At 42.6% G+C, this 7,636-nt stretch overlaps 1 long non-coding RNA gene across 1 annotated transcript; it reads left to right on the top strand.

Moving 5' to 3' along the window:
- The first annotated feature begins 518 nt into the window (after nucleotides 1-518).
- Nucleotides 519-7,426, top strand: LOC135319867 (uncharacterized). Its single transcript, XR_010378859.1, has 4 exons — nucleotides 519-842; nucleotides 2,032-2,143; nucleotides 6,352-6,569; nucleotides 7,229-7,426. It is a non-coding gene; the product is annotated as an uncharacterized LOC135319867 (long non-coding RNA).
- The last annotated feature ends 210 nt before the right edge of the window (nucleotides 7,427-7,636 follow it).

Raw genomic sequence — 7,636 nt, 5'->3', positions numbered from 1 at the left:
CTTCAGCTTTGAGGCTGCATCAGGGTCTACGAGCTATTCCTTGATAGCAGGAGGTACTCAGTAATTATTTTGTCCAAGTGTTGTTGAATCTTTACCACCGCCCTCACACAGTCTACCTCTTGCCAACGGCTTGCCCACTCTGGGCTTTCAAGGTGGTTACTTTAATCCTCTTCTTCCTGTGATTTGCTCTGTCTCTTCAATTTCCCATTTCTGCTTCTCTGCTTCCAGTGCTGAGCCGTGGAACAAGGGTGGTGAACATTTCATCAAAATGAAACAGCTGCAGGCCTGCCTCCTGGACCACAGCTTCAACACGGCCCGGCACCAGCCCCACGGCATGGCCCATAGCAAGGGCAGAGTGCTTACAGACATGGACTTGATCTTTGAACCTTTAGGTCCACTGCCCCTGACCAGCTGTCCAACTGTAACCCTCAGGGAGCCTCTGACACTCCCCTGTGTGCATCTCATGGATACAGCCATGCATTCTGCCTCTTGAGAATTTCCAGTATGTTTTCTGAACAAGTTGAAAGAGTGCCATGAGTGCTTAGCAAGTTTTCCAGTTAGGCAGGAATGTAGACCGAAGAGAACGTTCCGTACTTGAAGCAAACAGTAATTGTTCTTGAGTTATCTTAACCCAACAACAACAACAACACTTGTTTTCCCAAGACGGGGGCTGTATAAGTGAAGTAAACAGACAAGAACACTGGGAGAACACATTCAGATCACCAAGGTGGATTAGATCAGGACAGCCGACTTGGAAGAAACAAAGCCAAAGGAACGAACCAAACAAGCTGTGATGATTCAATGAGATGCTGTCATTATCCATTTTCTCAAAGGCTGATAGAGTGAGTATTTCCTGCACAAAACAAGAGCCACTTTTTAACTCTGTGGAAACCAAACTGCCTTAAGTTGATAAACCTATCAATGATCATTTGATTCCTTTCTTTCTTCACATTAGGACGTGGATACATGTGTATGGAATAAGAGTGTGAGGAGGAAAGGCAATAGATGAGTTGACTTTTTTCTCTCTGTGGAATAAGTGAACCAATGAATTGTGCAGATTTTTTTTTTAACGTCCTTAAAATGCACTGCAAACAAATCTGTCTTCTCCCCATAGTTTCTTACCACTGCTCATTTTATCTTGGGTTACTTCAATCCTTTTATCCACTATCATTATCTGATGTGGTTGTATTAGTGAATAATTCAGATCACAAACCAGGGAAACGATGTTTCTGTAAATGATGACAAGTTTGGGGTGAGGAAAACCAGTGAGTTTGGTTTACCTTAACGTCCAACATTGGTGAATTCTCAGAAATAGTGTTTCAGTAAGAACTGGTCTCACATCAGAGGACAGACAGAGACACTGGAGCTGAAAGTAAGAATGTATTCGGCGGGGAGGGTACAGCTCAATGGTGGAGCGCATGCCTAGCATGCATGAGGTCCTGGGCTCAATCCCCAGTACCTCCATCAAATAAATAAATAAATAAACTGAATTTACCCCCAGAAGAAAAATGTAAAAATTAAAAAAAATAAAGTATTCAAAACATGGCAAGGTTTCCCCAAGATCCCCCAAATCTTTGCTAACTCTCAGGGTTTCCCGCATCACTAAGTGTCCATAGTAGCTGTCGGTCTGAAGCACTGATTATGCTCACCGCACTTCTGTTTCAAGGTGTGTGTGTGTATGCACTCACAATGTCCCCAGAATTTTTATCACCCTGAGAGGAGTCATAGTTTATGTTAAAACATGTTTTGTAAATAAAGTGCTGAAACTCACATTCTAACCAGCTATGAAATTCTTTTTCCATTTATCCCATTTCTCATCCTCTCTAACCCCCCTTCTGCTTACATTTGTGTGTAAATGGGGGAGGGGAGGGCCTGCAGCCTGACTAATCCGGTTTCAGTGGGAGCATTCATTCTTTTGTTTGTGATCTCTTGGAGTAAAGCTGCTCTAAGATAAAGTGTTGATAGTCTGCATGGGTTCTCTAGTCATCAAACTATTTGCTTTCACATTTTTTTTTTCTGATCCCTTCTTAGATGCTGTCCTGAGCACACTGCAGTTACTCAATAAACACCTGTTAAAAGCAAGCTTTCACTGGGTTGACCGATGGACACTTAAGAGGACAAACAGCTGTCAGTATCTGCTGAGGTAGACACGTTCCCCTCTTTTCCAAGATTCAGAATTATGCCAGGAGACGTAGATTTGCAGGACTCAAATGCTGGTTTTGGAACACTTGTGTCTTGAAAGAGAGACTTCAGGAGACTGGCCTTTTCTCCCCCTCACCCCTACCCTCTTCAGGGCCCACGTGTGATTTGAAACAAAACTTTGTTTAGACTTTCAGGCGGCTGAGGAGTAGTGCGGTGCTCACCTTCGTGCTTTCAAAGAGCCTGTTCTTGACTGGAAGCTGTTTCCAAAGGCAGTTTGGTGGCCTGGCCCTGCCTCCCTATTCAGTGCGAGACAGCGCCCTCCCTGGCAGTGCAGTAAAGGACAAGTGGAGACAAGGTCCTTTGGAAGGTGGTCCCCAACACAGTTCCTCCCTCCCTTACAAAGGAGGTCCCTTCTCTCAACATCCAATCTGACTGGTGCCTACGATAGAATAAGGAGGGACAACAAAGACTAGAAATCGAGAATGAGTTTTTAAATAAAAAATGTAAAGCTTTGATTTTTCATTTACTAGTGTATTATTTATGGGACCTTAGCAAGTCTTTTAACTTTTCTAAACATCATTTTTCTGATTTGTTGAAAAGGAATAATCATGCATGCTAGGCCTGCTGTTGGTCTTACATTAAATGATATATTTTTAAATGTATTGAAAACTTGAGTCTTCAATGCAACCAAAGGGTATTATTCTGGTGGTGTAGAGGGAGTGAGAAGGAGAATATTGGAAAAATGGGCATTTTTTAGTTTAACCTGATAGAGTAATTGTGCTATACTAACTCTATCGGGTTAACCTAAAAGGGTAACTATTTCCATAAAAATCAAAGTGATATTACACATGACCATCACGCTGTAATTATACAGCAGAGATTTAACCATGTTTCTAATTCACATTAATATTTCATTAGATTTGAATGCTTCTTCTATAGAGGAACATTTGAACAAGTGAGGCCATGTTGTAAAAGAAGAAACCACGTGGACTTAAAGTACAGAGTGTATAATCAATTTGAAATTATTAAGCAATAAAATGTTCACCTAACAGGCCATTAAGCTAATAGTAAATGTTATACTGTTTTAATTGCACTTGATACAAGTGAAAAGCAAAAGGCATTTTTAATATTTTGCCTTGGAGGATCTTGGGTGGAAAGTCTAGTACATTTAATCCTGCTAATATTACTTATATAAGCAATAGGTATGACAGGAAGACAGATCCAGAGGCCTTTGGACCCCAACTGTCAACACTAAGTCCAAGGACAGTCATTTTCAATTGTGACCCATGGACACCCCAGGATTGCTACTATTACATTGGTCCTCCTCTCAAACAAGTTCCTAGAACCCATCACTGTATCATTTAGGAGCACTCAGCTTACCTCTGGCTTCTGTATCTGACCAACTAGTCCAAGTAATGCTGGAAGAGTACGGCATTTCCAGCAATCTTTTCGAAAACTAAAAGATGGAACTTTTCTATTTGAGGACAATGGGCTCAATCCAATAAACAGGGTTGTTATTAGAGTCAATCCCTCCAGTGTTGAAACCAAGTCCCACTAAAAGTGATTATGATTAACCTCTCCATCCACGACATTTTCCCTTCCTTGTCCCATGCTTGTTCCCCTCAAGACTGAGGAAAATCAATGAAAAAGGGGGATTGTAACTGAGCAGGACCTGGACAGACATCCCCACTTCATGTCCTCAACCTCCCTCTTATTTGTAGAAAAACTTTAGTCTCCCAGGCCTCCCCTGAGTTACCAAAGGCTGACTCAAGAATTAATGATTATAAGAATGTGAACATGTAGTAACAAAAAATAATAGTTGGGCCAGGAGAACTGGTAATAATTTAAATAGATCAGCCATATAGAAGTCACAGAATATTTAGTTCCTCCCAGAAGGATATAGATGCCTGATACATATTCCTGTGTTATTGTACAGATACTAAATCTCCCAGCAGATGGGAGAAGCTAACTGCATCTTGACCAAGAGCACACAGCCCCCAGGCCTGCTGGAGCCTGAGGACTGATGATGCTAACCACTGTGACATCACCCTGTTACCTCACCATCAGCCAATCAGCGAATTATACACAAGCAGATCATGCAGCCTAGCAACTTCCTCCCTCACCTTGGCTTTAATAACCCTTCCCTGAAATCCATCAGAGAGCTTGCGTCTTTCAAGCATTAGCAGCCCATTCTCCTTGCTATGCAGCCTGCAATAAACGCTGTACTTTCCTTCACCACAACCTGGTGTCAGAAGATCAGCTTTACCGCACTTTGGGTGAGCAGACTCAAGTCTGGTTCAGTAACAGTGTCTCAGCAGGAATCAGGGGAGAGGATGTAGGAAATACCTAAGACTAACTGTCAAAGCCTAAGGATGCTTTGGGAAACATTTTTATTGTCTTTTAAAATGTCTTGAATGATCATACATTTATCTGATCTCTTAAAAAACTATTTCTGACTTTAGCCTCAGAGGGGCATGAATTTTCCAAGTTTCTTACCTGAACACTACTTCTCAAAGTCCTTCATGGCCCTCAGTCCCTGTAACTCTTTTTATTGTATCAACAGTCCTAGGTAGACAGGATCATATATATGCTCATCACAATAATACCCAAAGCTATGACTTGCCTTTTTCTGTTTAGAACTAAACACACAAAGTACAAAATCCTCAAATTCCCTTCTTGCCCTCCCAGATTTCATAAATCTCTGTACCTGCTTTTGAATGACATCGCAACCTCAGCTACATACTGGAATCGCCTGATTAGCCTTAGCAAGATTTTGATTTAATTGGTCTGGGCTGGGATTTGGGCCTTAGGAGTAATTTTTAAAACTCTCCAGGTAAACCTCATATGCAGCTCAAGCTGAGAACCTTTCTAGAGCAGTGGTTCTTGATAACTGGGCCTACGAAATCTGAAACTTGGGAGATGGGGTCCAGCAATGAGTCTTTAAAAGCCCTCTAGGAGATTTTGCTTCACATTTAAGATTAAGAGCCCCCATTCCGGAACATAGTAGTAAATACATGACATTAATTCTCAGAGTGGTCCCCAGCCAGCAGCAACAGCAGCAGCAGGATCACCTGGGAATTCAGCAGAAATGCAAATTCTTGAGTTCCCTCCCCAGACTTGCTGAATCAGAAACTCTGCAAGTGGACCAGTTACCTGTCTTAAAACACTCCCAAGTGGCTGAGAATCACAGCTTTTTGAGAATAAGAGCCAATCAACATCAAGCTTTTGATATTCAGACACAGGAAGAAAGAGGAAAGAAAGAAAAAAAGGATGGGGAAGTGGGAAAGCGGGCAGAGGCAGGCAGGAGCTGTTTTTGTGTGTGTGTTTTTGGGGGGGGATGTTTTTTTTTTTTTTTGCTGTCTTGTACAAGATGGTTTTGATCCTTATAGCCCTGTGGGTAGGTGATATCTTTCTTTAAAGAAGAATGCTGAGGGACAAAAAGAAGTTTGTCCAGAACCAAATCAAGGCAACAGAAACAGAATTTGCACCTGTATCTCTGACCTCAAGCTGGAACATTGTCTCTGCCAGATTAGGGCATTCAGCAGCTGTAGACTCTGGGATGGCAACCGTCTGGCCCTGTTTTGTATGGTTATCCTTGTTTTTGTATAAATAAAAATGTAGAACATAGGCCATCTGGAAGATATTAATAATATGAATAATAGTTTATAATTATTGAGTGTTTACTACATACCAGGCACAATTCTAAGAGCTTTTCACGTGTCCATTTATTTGACTTTCACAGCAATGCTTTGCAATGGGTGCACTCATCCCTTTCTACATAGATGGAAACCTAGGGTTTACATCAAGAGCTTGATGGCATAAATCCTCAGCGGAGGGGACTGGGTTTAAAACAACCCAATCCTAGAGACACATACTTACCCCTTATAACGAGTGGCTCTTAGCCAGAGGCAATTTTGGGCCCCAGGCAATGTTTGGCAATGTCTGGAGACATTTTTGGTCGCCACAAGTGGAGAAGGGAGCATCTGGTAGCCAGTGGGCAGAGGACAGGGTGCTGCAAAATATCTTACAGTGTTCAGGACAGCCTCCCAGAGCAAAGAATTATCTGGTCCAATGTGTCAATCCTGCTGAGCTTGAGAAACTGTCCAACACTACCTCATCTCTCCCAAGTACAGGAGACGTCCCAGGAGAGGTGATTCAATATGCAAATGATAACTGTTTAAATGACTGCATTTTTATCCTTTTAATCAGCTGTCACCCAAATTCCCTGATGATAAGAATGCCTTGGGACCACAGCATAGGTGGTGTCTCTCTGGAACTGAAACCATTTCACTCTCAAGAATTAAACTTCACCCAGGTCTGGAAATAGCCAGCAACTTCGTACAGGGAGTAAACACTGCATCCAGAGGTGCTGTTAACGATTGCGGAATTCAGAAAGCAGAGAGCTCCAAACACGGCAATAATCCCAGGTAATTAAACATGTGGGCTACTAACCTAATACTGTATCAGAATTTATATCCGGCCTTATCATTGTAATTAAGGGAGCTAAATTAACCTGCAAAACTCTCACTCCTGGGTGTAATAGGAAGGCTTAGCTGAGCTAATTAAACTACTATCAGACTTTTGTGCTGTAAAATTCCACTTACAGGTCTGGGAGCAGGAAGGGAAGTTCTCTCAGGGCATATGAAAGCCGCCCCTGAGTGAGAGATTAGCTCCCACTTGATACACTGAATCAGCAGGGATGGCCAATCTGGATGCCATGGGGAGAAGGTCGATTTGAGAATCTGAGGAAGAACAGGAGAGAGATTGCAGATAGGCTGGGATGATCCTGAACACACAAGCTGTTTCCTTGGAACTAAATACCCGTTGCCCCCTTCACTCACTTCTTTGAAGACAGAATTCACTGCTCAGAAATGGCCAGAAACAGGGAACCGTGTGCCTCCTAGTTTTTCAGGGTTCAGACCAGCACGACTTTGACTACCTCCGCGCGCTCTCTCCCGGACTCCTTAGCTGTCGCTCCCTCACCCCCCACCGCTGGGCTTTCTCAGCACTTCAGCTGCAGCACACGTCGGTTCCCTCCTCGCTTCCACCTTGTGTGTTATTGATCCGCACGTCTTGTCTCTTACAGACCCGGAGAATATGAACGGGGTCCTGCAGTATCTTTGTGTCTTCGACCACACCACCTAAGAGGGGTTGACAACTGTTTGCTAAATGGATGCACAAAAAAATCAGCAGCATGTCTGCTTCCTTCTCTTTATAGCCACCTCCCTGCCCACTTAGTAAGCTGTTCTTTTTCTTAGAAAAAGAAAAGAAAACACCATACTGATCTGTTTTATGTATTGACAACCTAGATTACACTACATTTGAAAACAGGAGTCCACTGTCAAAAGAGAAAAAGGCCATAAGAGATCATATATATGTGGAATCTTAAAAAAAAAATGACACAGTGAACTTACTCACAAGACAGAAACAGACTCACAGACATAGAAAACAAATCTATGATTACCAGGGGGAAAGAGGGAGGGCGGAGGGATAT

Source organism: Camelus dromedarius, chromosome 33 (genome assembly GCF_036321535.1).
Source record: "Camelus dromedarius isolate mCamDro1 chromosome 33, mCamDro1.pat, whole genome shotgun sequence".
Taxonomy (NCBI): domain Eukaryota; kingdom Metazoa; phylum Chordata; class Mammalia; order Artiodactyla; family Camelidae; genus Camelus; species Camelus dromedarius.
Note: the sequence above shows the minus strand (reverse complement) of the source record. Positions and strands in the feature narration are given on the sequence as shown.